This window comes from Chiloscyllium plagiosum, unplaced genomic scaffold (assembly GCF_037043375.1).
Source record: "Chiloscyllium plagiosum isolate Xiang-an unplaced genomic scaffold, Cpla_swu_hap1 HiC_scaffold_13, whole genome shotgun sequence".
Taxonomy (NCBI): domain Eukaryota; kingdom Metazoa; phylum Chordata; class Chondrichthyes; order Orectolobiformes; family Hemiscylliidae; genus Chiloscyllium; species Chiloscyllium plagiosum.
This window is the reverse complement of record NW_028270151.1, coordinates 35,618,908-35,632,985: the sequence shown is the minus strand read 5'-3', so window position 1 is coordinate 35,632,985 and position 14,078 is coordinate 35,618,908. Positions and strand designations below refer to the sequence as shown.

The 14,078-nt window shown below is 37.2% G+C and overlaps 1 protein-coding gene across 1 annotated transcript in view; it reads right to left on the bottom strand.

Moving 5' to 3' along the window:
• Positions 1-14,078, bottom strand: part of psmd1 (proteasome 26S subunit, non-ATPase 1) — a 101,528-nt gene that overhangs the window by 52,644 nt on the left and 34,806 nt on the right. The gene's annotated exons all lie outside the window — the stretch shown is intronic.

Here is a 14,078-nt window from a genome sequence, read left to right as displayed (position 1 = left end):
AATACACGCATCTATAATTCAATGTATAGTGATGTGATATTTTGCTTTAATATTTATTATTTACAGTACATCATTCCAGGTCTTACATTTGTGATTTTAGATTCTATAGGCTTTGACAGTTATTTAAAGCCACCAATAAAATCAAGCCTAATGAGTCAAAGAAAGTTCAATTAGAGAATTGCTAATTCTGCAAATAAACATACTTAAATTGCATTTTTAATGTGGACAATGTTTCAGAGGTGTTGGGAGAAATGCCAATACAGAAGACTGTAGGAATTTGAAAGTTTGGTCAGAGGAAGGCTTAAGAAAAATTGTGATAAGAAAATGAGAGGTTCAGAGATGAAATTATCGACCACTGGATCAAGGCACAAAAGCATGGTCAGCAAAGGTGTTGCAAGGTGGAGGATGGTGGAAAGGTGAGGCCAGATCTGAGAAAGGAAAGTTCTGTAGGATGATTGAACAACACTTGCAGTATAAATGGGGGTTAGAAATAGAGAGGTAGGAGACTACAAAGCAAGGATAACAAATTGCAGCCATTACAGGTCATCAAGTCAACACAAATCAGCAACATAGAGTCACAGAGATGTACAGCACAGAAACAGCACCCTTTGATCTAACTCATCCATGATGAGTATCAAATAAACAGGTCTAGATACAACTTCTAGATAAGTAATGTTTTTTGGAGAATGAGCTGGGAACATTTTGAATTGGGTGGTGATAGACACGGAGCAGTGTTTCATCCGCAATGGGAAAAGACAGTTAAGGAATCAGGGAATAAAGTAGAAATAGAAGTTGGCAGCCTTTACTTTGGGACAAATGTATATTGGGTCAGAAACATAGCTTAGGATGCTGAGACTAACACGTACACTCAACCTAAGATAGTGGCATGGAAAGGGACCGACAAGAACAGAATTTGCAGTAAGAGCCAAAACTGTCTGCTGGAGGAAATTGACAAGTGGTCTGAAAGCAGACTTGGCTACAGTGAGTACATACGCAGACATGACATCCTGTTGCGACCTATGAAGATTCCATGAGATGACATGCTGAAGAAAAAGAAACCATTGCTGGTTTCTCTGGCTACAAGCTAGGCAAGAGTGCAACCAAGCAAGACTTGCTCCATTGAGCTGATCAACACCAGATTGCAATCAAAGCAAGTGACTGAACACAGAATTCAACTTAGAGATTAGAAGAGAGATATTGTGCCTGTAAACAGAGAAAATTTGCTTCAGGTGTCTTGTGCTGATCAAACGTTGTTTCAATCAATCCTTGAAAAACATCATACTAAACCACTCAAATCCATAGGATGCAAAACATCATGCTCAAAACACTAAAATATTCACTAAGCACTAAACAAGTTAAATATTACTGTGCAAATACTAGTCCTTGGGTTGTCCGATTTATTGATCTAGATTCTATTTGTTTGCTAAAACCTCATGAAACATAATAAAATTTAAGATTCCATTGTTAGTGTTCCTCAACTATTCAACTAGATTAGGCAGCTCACCACCACTTTCTCAAAGACAATAAAGGACAGGCAATAAATGCTGGCTCAGCCAGGAACACAGTCATGCCATGAGTGTATGTTTTTCCTGAAAAGAATTTGTGGCAAGTTTACTTTATTGAACCCTGATATGTAAAATCCAGCTGGACAAACCAGTTATGAAAGCAAATTAGTTCAATCTTAAGCCTCGACAGCATTGTGCTTATCCTCATCAGACATTGGATTCATCAGATAAATCTGCACCAAACATTTACAGATGCAATTTCAAACAGCTTGTAGGGAGTGTACAAATTGATTGAAAAAGCTTCACTGGGTCTGTGAAGTGAAAAAGACTGCTGAAGACAAAGGTCTGAAACAGGAAGTTATAATACGGAACAGACAGATGCCAATCCAATACAGCGTTTCTGTTTTCACAAAGGGAGTACACAAATAATCTCTCAAAAATGTCAGGGAACAGAGTCTAATGAGAGGGAGGAACTGAAGGAAATAGTATTAGGGAAATTGATGAGATTAAAGGCTGATAAATTCTCAGAGTCTGATAATCTACATCCCAGAGTACTTAAGGAAATGGTCCTAGAAATAGTTGATGCATTGTCCATCTCAGAATCATAGAATCCATACAGAATGGAAAGTGGCCACTCAGCCCATCGAGTCCGCAGTGACCCTCTAAAGCACATTCCACCTAGCCCCAGCCCCACATGTTAATATGTTAATCCACCTAACCTGCGCATCTTTGGACTGTGGGAGGAAACTGAAGCACCCGGAGAAAACTCACACAGACACAGGGAGAACATGCAAACTCTGTAGAGACTATGGCCCGAGGTTGGAATCAAATCTGGGTTCCTGGTACTGTGAGGCAGCAGTGCTAACCACTGAGCCACCATGCTGCCCCTCTACGTGCTGTTAGTTTTTAAGGTTCTATAGATTCGGGAACAGTTCCTGAGGGTCAGAGGGTTAATAATGTAATCCCATTAATAGAGAGAAAACAGGGAATAACAGACCAGTTCGTCTAACATGGTAGTGGGAAATTCTACAGTTCATTATGAAAGATTTAACAGCAAGGAACTTGCAAAACATCGACAGGGTCAGGCAATGTCAGCATGGATTTATGAAGGGAAAATCATGCTTGACAAATCTACTGTAATTTTTCAAAAATGTAACTAATAGAGTTGATAAGGAGAAGCCAATGAATGTGGCATACTTGGACTTCCATAAGGTGTTTGATATGTTTCTGAATAAGATATTAGCATATGGCATTAAAGCACATGTGAGTGGGGTGGTGTACTGACATGGTTCAAGAACTCGTTGGCAGACAAGAAACAAAGATAGGAACGAACAGGTCTTTTTCAAAGTGACAGGCAGTGACTAGTGTGGTTCTGCAGGGATCAGTGCTTGGACCCCAGCTATTCATAATATAAATTAATGATTTAGATTAAGGAACTAAATGTACTATCTCCAATTTTGCAGATGATACAAAGCTGGGTAGAAGAGTTAGCTGTGAGAAGGACGCAGAGATGATTCAGTAATATTTGGATAAGTGAATGGGCAAATGCATGGCAGATGAAATATACTAAGAACGAACATGAGGTTTTCCACTTTGGTAGCAAAAACGTGAAGGCAGATTATCTGAATGGTGACAGATTGGGAAAGGGAAGGTACAACGAGATTTAGCTGCCTTTATGCACCTTGCTGAAAGTAAGAATGCAGGTGCAGGAGACATCCACAACTGAACACAATACTCCAGCTGAGGTCTAACAAGTGTCTTGTACAAATTCAACATCACTTCCTTGCTAGTGTACACTATGGCTCACTTAACAAAGCAGAGAGGATTGTATGCTTTACTTACTGCTCTTTCCACCTGCCCTGCCACCTTTGATGATCTATACACAGAGACACCAGTTATCTCCATGCCAGCACCCTCTTTATAAGTATACTCCCTATTTAATGTTGTCTTATTGTTTTTCTGATCGAAGTGCATTACCTCAAATGTCTCTGTGTTGAATGTGCATTTATATGCCACCTACATGCGTACTCCACCAATTTGTCAATTTCCCTTTGGAGATCCACACTGTCCTCCACACAAATTTGGTGGCATCTGCAAATTTAGAAATTGCCCTCTGTACACCAAGATCCAGTCAATATATATATTCAGAAAAGCAAGGGATCCAAAACCAACCCCCTTGGGATCTCCACTACAAACCTTCCTCTAGCTCGAAAAATATCTATTGACCCTTACTCTCTGTTTTTTATCCAATCAGCCAATTTTGTAACCATGTTGCTGCTGTCCCTTTTATACTATGTTCAACTACTTTCCTCAAATTTTTTGAGAGACACTGCTTAAAATACCTTTTTGGAAGTGTACAGCAAAAGCTTCACCTGAATCAACTCTTTCTATTACTTCTTCAAAATACTTCAAGTTAGTTAAACATGTTTTGCCCTTTAGAAATCCATGCTGATTCTTCCTATTCAACACATCTTTTTCGAAGCGATTATTTAATTCTCTCTCAAATAACTGTTTTCAAAAACATTTCTCCATTATTAATGTTACATTAACTTGTTGGTTATGGGTAGGTCATTTCAAAATTTATTCACCCAGGGACCGCTCAGGTTGCAGCATTCTCTGTCACAGAATGTGGTTAGGCCAAAACATTAAATGCTTTCAAGTTATATATAGATCTTAGGGATTAAAAGGCACGCAGAAAGCAGGAACAGAATACTGAGATGGATGAGCAACCACAATCATATCGAACAGTGAAGTTGGTTCAAATGACCTAATTTTGCTCCTATTTTCTATGTTTTTATGTTTCAAACAAATAGTTACAACAGCAACAGCAAGCAAACATTGAAATTCTGCCAAGACAGGAAGGCATTTTGGTGCTCTGTTATGACCAAATTCCAATTTCATCATTTCCAATTTTGTAATGTTCAGTCAAGAAGCCTTTTGCTTTTATGTTAAAAACTTCTGTAAGGGAAGACCTAAAGCCACATGGTGGGTTTCATATTATAGTAGCGTCCAAGTTTTATGCTTAAATATTGCACATTCCAATACTGGAACTTCAAACATGTTTCTGAGGATCTGACAGAACAACTGCCCTGAAAGATATACAGCACCTAAAAAGAGAATGAATATTGATAGATCACGTGAGAAAGAAAAGATTATATATAACCTTTTGTACTGTACCAGGGAGGATAGAGGCAACGAGAAATACACCATTTTAAGTACACGCACTCCCTTTTAACTTGTTCACAGTCAGAAAGTTTTACGAGGACAAAAGTTGTATACTCCTGGATGTGAACTCATTAATTCAAGAAAATACTGCAGATGCTGGAAAACTGAAAAGCAAAACAGAAAATGCTACAAATGTGCAGCAGATCTAAGCATGCCTGTGGCAAGAGAGTTAACTTTTCAGGTCAATGACCTAGTCTAACAAAGAGTCAATGATCTGAAATGCTAACAGTTTCTCTCTGCACAAACGCTGCTAGTCTAGAGTACTTCTAGTATTTTTGATTTTTACTAAATTATTACTAAACATTGCCATCAATTCTCAGAGTACTGACAGATCCAAAGATCTGGGAGCAGACAGCATTAGAGGCTGAGCACTGAGCATACATCGTGGAATGTGCATAAGGGAGTGAGGGTTCAAAAAACAGGCTTGCAAAAATCTGAACAATGACACCAATACTCTAATTTATTCTCTATACAGCCTTCTGTTAATGTCAATGGCACTCGGTCACAGAGAGACTAAGCTTTTAAACTGATGTAGGCAAAGTGTAGTCTAGTATTTTTGAATCTTTAACCTTTTGCAATTGCACATGAACGGATGTTGCAGTGATTGCCTCAAGTGATACTCACTATTTTATGCATTTTAACTACAGAGGAATAAATCAATAATTGAAATCCATCTGTGTCTCATCTAGTGTTATGCTAGTCCAGCTGTGGAGAAATTGAACAAGTATATACAGTGGTGTAATATTTGTGGTACACTGGTATTGTCCCTACCAGAATCAGGACACCCAGATTCAAGATCCACCTGCTCAAGAGGTATTCATCTCCATCTCCAAAGAGGTGCATTAGAAAATTCTACATGGTGAGCAGAAGGCTTTGAGATCAAGTTCAAACCAAAACAAAATTTTATTTTATATTCTTGCACAGTAGACAAATTGCTTTTAAGTTAATCAGTCTGGCTGACATCATTAAAAGTTCCTATCTGAGGCAGACTGAATTCTCGAGAGATTTTTTCAGACCACAAAGGCTGTTTCAAGGGAAATCAAAAGGTTATGGGGAAAAGTAATAATAAGTTAGGAAAAATAAAAATTGGAATGTTGAATAGCTATGATCCTATTGAACTGCAGAGCAGGCATGAGCAGCTGTACGGCCTAATCTTGTTTCTATTTCTCTTGGTCTCAAATGCTCAGATCTGTACATGATCTTTCAGGTGGAAGCTCTCCCATTGTTTCCTGCCTTCAGCCAGTTCTCCATTTTTGCAGTCAGTGTACGATTCATGTTTTTGCTAACAGACTCTACCACATAGAAAGTTTGAGAGAGAGCTTGCTGTGAGAGTTTGAGAGAGAGCAGTCAATCTGGAGGAACCTAGTAATTCAAAATTATTTTCTAACTAGACTTGCATAATTCAGAAAAGAATCTACACCATCCGCATGGAAAGAAATGCGTGCTTGATAAACAACCTGGAATTTGCTTTCAAACAAAATCAACCACTTATGTTTAAGAACAGGCACTGAGTCGTGAGGTTTTCATTGAGTTCTTGCAGAAAATCAGCTAACAAATATTTTACAGGAATGCTTACTTGAAATTTAATCTCCAGTTTGTTTAAAGATCTTTTTGGGAAATGTGAATACATTTAAAATGTTCGCAGCATTAGGGACAATACACTTACGTAGCTCAGAAGTTACTTATTCATGTATGCTTCAATACTTGTCAAACTATTGTTTGTTGAAAATGTAATGGGGTTGCTGAAAACTCTCCAGTTATGCTGGAGAAAAATATTCAGGGAAGCTGAACCTCATAATAAAGAAGGTTATTACCATAAAATTCATTACCATGAATAATTATAATGACATGAAATGTATTTTTGTTTTAAAACCTTACTTTGAACAATAGGAATCTCAGTTACTCAGAACAAAATTAATTAAAAGAATTTTAACCAATTTAATTTGTTGATTTACATGTAATGTCATTCAGCAAAGTTTGTTTTCATTAAATCTGCAGTTTTGAGTTACTAATTTTTCAATGCTTTTAAGCTGTATTTCCTACTTTATTAATTTTTACTTGTTGTATTGTCACAGTTAAATCCATATAAACATAATGTCACCATAGTCTTACCAGACCATAGGGCTGCACTCGCACGAGATGTGGTGGCTTAACCCGAGGGTCACCGCGCATGAACAAGGGGAGAAGTTGAGAAGGGGAGTGCTTCATGGTAACTTCAGCTGGTATGGGAACTGAATCCATGCCATTGGCACCAGTCTGCATCAAACTGGCCAACCAGCCAACTGAGCCCCATAAACAATATGAAGGGTCTACAAAAGTAGAACTCAAACAATTATTGCCTGGCAACATGACCATGACCAGAAGTTAGTGAATGGCCATATTCACTTTTCTTCAGCTTTAGTCCTTATGATAGAGGCAACATTGGCCAGAATTGTACAAGTTCTGTTTAGTGTAGATCTTGCATTCATTTCACGTTTGCTCTAATGAAGAGCTAAAGTAAATATACCTCATTCTACACAATAACCTGACAAAAATTGTTTCTCAAAAAACATTTTTTGGCTTATTCACTATGTTAAGTGGCTGGCTGAGGTTGGAAAAGCAGATGAGATTTACTTAAAATTTCAATACCAATATTCCTTCTTTTAAAGTGGAATTTATATTATGGCCATGTTTTAAAGGTGGAGGGATCCAGATTACTGCTGGGACATTAACCTCACTTAGTAATAAAGTTTTAAAAATATTTTCCCCCATTTGCAAAAACATCCGCTATAGCCGGTCAAAATACTCAGTTAACTATGACCAGTCTGTGCTTCCAACATAAATTATTCCATCCTTTAATTTCAATCTGATTGGCATCCAATAGTTTGGTTTAAACAACTGCGTGCTAAACAACTATCTGAACAGGTCTCTCCATTGGATATGCTTTACAAGTTCTAATAAACTTTAAGAGTACAGGAAAAATAAAATCAAAAAATGAAAAAGTAACAGAGGAAACGCATGAAAGAGAAGAACTGACCAAACAGCTTCAAACAAACATGAACAGAATAATGGAATTCAACCTTACTGCAAAATCCTTATGATTTAAAAAAAAATTGACTTCTTCAAATCACTATTAATCAGTTGGGCTGTTCATGGAATAAACGCCCCTATTGTGAAAAAATAGTCTATCTTTTCAACTTCATGAGAAAGGACAGGGGTCTGCTGGTCACCATAAAATCAAGTTCATATGTTGTAGTTAGAATCATAGAATCCCTACACTGTGAAAACAGGCCATTTATCCATCAAATCCACACTGACCCTCAGAAGAGTACTCCACTCTGTCCTTGTAACCTTCTATTCCTATGGCTATTTCATCTAGCCTGCATAACCCTGGACACTGTGGGTAATTGAGCATGTCCAATCCACCTAACTTGCACATCTTTGGACTGTGGGAGGACCGGAGGGAAACCATGCAGACATGAGGAGAATGTCCACACAGACTGTTGAGCAAGGGTGGAATTGAACCTGGGTCCCTGACGTTATGAGGCAGCAATGCTAATCACTGAGCTAATGTGCCATTCCATGAAGACTGCCTTGCTGCATTTGAGATCAAAATCTGCTGGAGTTATGGTGGTCATCACCTTAAGAAGTTTTACATCTTAATTTTGCCATTATACCAAAGCCAAGCAGAAACAGTCACGACAGGAAGCAAACAGATTTGCACAAAGCTATAACATTAAATACTGGAAGGTGTTAAGATCCCAGACCAGACAGCCAAACGTGTTATTATCTGACTCGGGACTATTAACCTTTTTTCCTTTAAGTACACAAAGTCAGAGATCCAGGAGACTTGCAAAGCAATAAAAGCATAAAATTCCGTGGTTTTGAATATACAACATCCAACTTTACATCAGAATAGTAACCCTTATGGAAATCAGACTGTGATCAAACATGCCACAGCATACATGAAGCAAATATGCTCAAAACAGGTTTCTCAACAACTCTTCCCCCAAGATGCTATTGACATGGTGAGTCACCAAATCTCATTAAACTTCACAAGAGATCACAATTCTAATGTTTGCCAATCAGGCCATGAAATTCCTAAGTTGATTCATTATTGACGGTCCTAACGCTTGCTCCTATTTGATCCTTTCTTTTCTTGGATCTTGCATCAAAGAGCATTACAATCCACGAGTCAGTCCGGAAAATCCTTGGAAATCTTTTGGACTTTTCCAAAAAAAGGAGTGTGGCATGCAGGCATTACAATTAACAAGAGGCAAATCATTTGTCAGGATATTTTTCTGTAAACAGAGATAATCATTATATGCCTTCTTGACCAGTACAGATCTATTACCATTGAATTCAATATTGGATATCCTGTCACATCTAATTTCACCTTATAAACAACAAATGGTTTACAGTACCTTCAAAGATTGTGTTATTCGTTTAAAATAATACTCTATATGCAGAAGCAATGCAGTTTGAAAATAAATTTACCAAGGAAACCTTAATTATACTTTGTTTTACACTTAAAGTTTAATGAAAGTTTTATAAGTAATCCCTTGAATAGATTAGCGATTGTATAGTAACAAGGTGGTTAGGTTCTAATATTACGATTAATTTCAGACGTCATGGCCCTTTTACATTGAGTTATTATTCCATTTCGGCCAGTGGCTATTATAATCTAATTGAACATTCCTCACGTATGACAAGCAATTCAACAATAAACAACTTCAAAGCAACCTCCAATCTTATGTCCACAAATATTTGTTAGTTGGTAATGATTAACAGGAATTACCCCGGCTTTTTCCATTCACTAATCAATAGCAACAGGTCTGTCAGATTCCTGTACTGGTAATCATGTTTTATAAAAATTATTCTGCTTTCTCCTTTCATCAGGTATTATATACATATATCTCTTTGTGAGGTGGCCATTTATTTCAGTTCAAATGTACAAACTCAAAACTCCCGAATCATTTACATTATATTGTTCTGGTTTCTAATAATAGATCCCTTGGAAAGCTTCCCATTCCAAATATCTCTGAATGCCACTTTATCACCCAGCAAGTGTTGGGTCTTGCAATTTTATCCATCACATTCCAAAGTAGACCTTTATTGAGTAGAAAAGGAAACCAATACATAGTGTTGCAATATGAAGTTGCACCCTCATTTAAATTGTTGTTGTAATATTGTTATTTAAATTATGAACAATTTCTTTTTGGCCAGCTTTCAAATTTATTAAGTGCATTTCAATAGGAATATTATAGAAGCAGCCTATTTATTTTAAATGTCTTTCATACTTTTCAATATCCCTGTGTGCCAGGTTCATAACGTGAACAGTAGTCCTTTCAGAAGTGAGGTGAAAAAAATGCTTCATTCAGAGTTTAGTTGTGAGAAAACTAACACATCTTGTACATTACCATCATGTAACACAGTGAGGCTTTGTTAGTCATAATTTCCATGCAGTTTTTTTTGCAGATAAAGACTTTATTTTTGAGATACAATTTTATTTTGCCTGCATTTTAGAAAAACTTTATATTGGACATGTCCTTCATAGAAGTTGGCCAGATAGCAACCTTTTCCTGAAACCTAAGCCAATCCTCTTCTTTGCAAGGCAAAAAAAAAGAAAAAGCATCTCAAAATAATTCAGAATGGTTTAATAAAAAAAAAATGCTGAGTCTAAGATTATACTGGAAGGGTGACCAAAAGCTCGTCTTTAAAAAAGCTAAAGGAAATAGTAGGGAGACAAAATTCCAAATAGGTCTTAGGAATCTGAAGACAAGGAGGCTTTGATTGTTGGGAACATGCAAAAGAGCCAGAGGAACAAAGTGTTCCAGAGGGCAAAACGAGGGAATAGAAAAGGCATAATCACTACTCCTCAGATTTCCAATTTGCCTTGCTGAATTGCCCAATCTCTTGAAAACAGATAGAGCGAGGTGGACATCAGGAATATGAAAACTAAAAAGGCATCCATTACACTGTGGCGAAGCAAAAAGATTCTCCAACATATTATTACACAACTGTTCATTAATGATTTCATGATGTCTTCCTCATGCCATAAATTAAAACACATTTTTTATGATAAACAAATTTTGCAACATGGCTAGGCTCTTAATCATTTGGTGTCAACTTTTAAGTTACAGAAAGTTATTTTCAGGTACACCATTTATCCTTCATGTGTGAAAGCATGCTATTATCCCATATATTACCAAACAGTAAACACCATTGAGTAGACTCTCACCCAATGGATCAAAAAACATTCAGAAATAAGTATTTGATTATGATTAAGACAAAAGTAGATAGATGATGGTGGGCTTAAATTGAACTTCATCAGACAAGGAATACTGTAAAATACCAGTAAAAACTGAGTTTGTAAAACATCTGTTTAGTTCCTAAAAAAGAATTAAACACGATCAAGCCAAAGAGATTCTAAAAAATGTAAAACCTGTTCCATTACATACACTTAATACCAAATATGGATCTTTGCAGAAGGTAATTTAAACTAATGATCGAAATAAGCTAACATAAAACTTGAGGCCTGGAAACTGATTCTTCTTTTTCCATTTTAAAGACAGAAATGTTCATCACCTTTAAGATGATTCAGCTTTGTAAGCAAATCCTTTTGGTCAAAACCGTAAGTTTCAAAAGCACAGATAAAGCAAAACAAAACTATCCATATTGTTAGGTCCCTAGAGTACTCCAGCTTTATGGAGATACCACAATAAATGTAAAACAATTGAACTACTAAAAACTATTTGTCTTAGATTTTTATAAAATTCAAATCTCACAAATATCTTCTTTGATCGTTCATGATATTAAGAGTTAATGTGCTCTGCTGACCTGCAAGAAATTGAATGCCGAGGGTAGAGTGGTATGTCTTTGTCTTAAAGGTGGAAGGTGGGAGGTTTACATTCCCATCTCTTGCCATTTCAGGGATGATCTGCATCATCACCACTTATTCAGAAGTCAGTTGGAACGTTGCAACTGAAATTCTGACTACTCCCTGTAGTTTAAAAAAAATACAATTCACACCAGATCTGGCCATTAAAGGATGATTTGCAGTACATTGTTTCTGGAGGTAAGGTGGTCATTGCATTGTATCTTGAGTGGCATGTGTTTGTGAGGTAGTGACTGTGTTTGTGGGCATTACTAACTACGATGTAAAAATTCTGTACAAAAGAAGGACTTTTTCCTTTGTTCAGAGACACCCTGGACACGACTTGCAAGCATGGCAAGGAGTGTTCACGGTTTCTCCAAAGCTTGTATTGTACTGTGCTTAATAAAAGTTGGTTGTTGTTCACAGAAGTTGGCATGTTGCAGTTACATAAAGTGTGTAAGGACCTCAGGGAAAAAGAACTTAACGCTCTCTCAGAACTTGCCCAATCGAAGCTGGAATAATGCACTGGATGATTTTATATTTTTCTGAGTGAGGTAGGAGATCCAACATTAAACATTGAATTGCAAATAAAAATCTCAAAATCCTTCAGTAACATAGAAACTTGTGAGGATAGAGTATATGATTTTTTTTCAGAATTTTAGAATCCCTACAATGTGAAAGCAGGCTATTTGGCCCATCGAGTCACACTGCACCCCCCCCCACTCCCCGAAGAACATCCTATCCAGACTCTCCCCTATCTATACTTGGAACCGTGCATTTTCCATGGTTAATTCATCTAGCCTGCACATACCTAGACATTATGGGTAATTTAGCATTGTCAATCAACCTATGCACACCTTTGGTCTGTGGAAGGCAACTGGAGCACTCGGAGGAAACACATGCATACATGGAGAATGTGCAAACTCCACACACACACACACACAGTCATCCAAGGCTGGAATCGAACCGGAGTCCTTGATGCTGTGAAGCAGCAGTGCTAACTACTTAGCCACTGTGCCACCTAATTTCAGCTTTAATTCTCTACACTCAAAAACTGATTGAAGACTAAATCAACTGGCACCTCCCCTAGAACACTTGGACAGTTATTATTTGGTATTCAGGTGGTCGAGAGTTATGGCTGGACTATACAATAACAAATCAGATCAGACGCCATCTCTATACCCTCGAAGGGAATTCAGGCAGACAGGAATGTAAACCATCACTAAATAAATTATTACAGCTCATAACTCAGTTTTGAATCCAAGGCGGCTAGCATAACCAAAATTTAAAGAGATAGGATCATCGAAAGGTTCCTTTCTTCATAAATTATAGTTAACCAGAAGTGAAATGCAATTGTTGTTATTTAACACAGAAAACCTTGCATTCAGCTTGCATGTAAAAATTCATTACCCAATGAACTTAGGAGGTTAGCCATAATTTTATGTAAATTCAAAACATGCTAATTAAAGTTAACATTTCCTAAATCAAATTGAGCCTGTAATTATTTTTGTTTCGAGAATAAACATGCAGTCATGGGCATTCATTAGTAAAAGAGCTAAAATCAACTTTATCCAGAAAGAATTTTAAAAACTTTAGAAGTCTAGCAGTTGTTTTTAGTACTTTACAATTTACTATTTAGCAACTAGTTTTAATATCAAATTGGGATTATAACAATCCTGACCACCTCCAACAATTCCACATCATACCAAACTTATCACTTCACAGGGCAAATGTCAACGTATAAATGTCAAGTTGTATTTACAATAAGTTGACATTTTGGACAACAAGCCAGTGAATGCCTTGAACAGTAAACACTTGTATATATTTGCATGTTTATAATGATGTAAAACACCTCTCCTAAATGGGCTTTGTTCAAATCATCGGGGAGGTGCACTCAAGTGGGATGCAACAACGCTTCCCTTGACCCTCACCAATACGTCTTCCCTCTCCATATGACACAAGGAAGATTAATGGAAACACACTCCAAAGCATGGCCGATGGCAAGAAGAAAGCATTGGAAAAACTGAGGAGGTCTGGCAGCATCCATCAAGAGTGAAACATAGTTAACATTCCAAGTCCAGTGACCCTTCGTAGTGACGGATGCTGTCAGACCTTCTCAGTTTCTCCAGCACTTTCTGTGTGCGCTTTAGGTTTCCAGCATCCACAGTTCTTTATTCAGGATTTAGCCATATGCAAGATCAGAATTTGAGTCTTTAACCAGGCAGTGGAACATTTCAGAAATACGGCTGCTGGATAGCCTAAATTTTGATTCTGGAGGGACTATTAAATCTCTCAAAAAAACAAATAAATAAAAGTCTGTGAGAGCCCTGGGGACTGTACAACCCCTCTCATAATAGATCTTCTAGAAGAAATTCTCACATATCCTCTGGTAGATAAAAAAATCTCAAATTGAGATGTCTAAACATTCATGCCTGCGTCAGCCTTGGTAAAGCAAATGATTGTTTCATTCCTGTTCTTCTTGTGTAATGTAT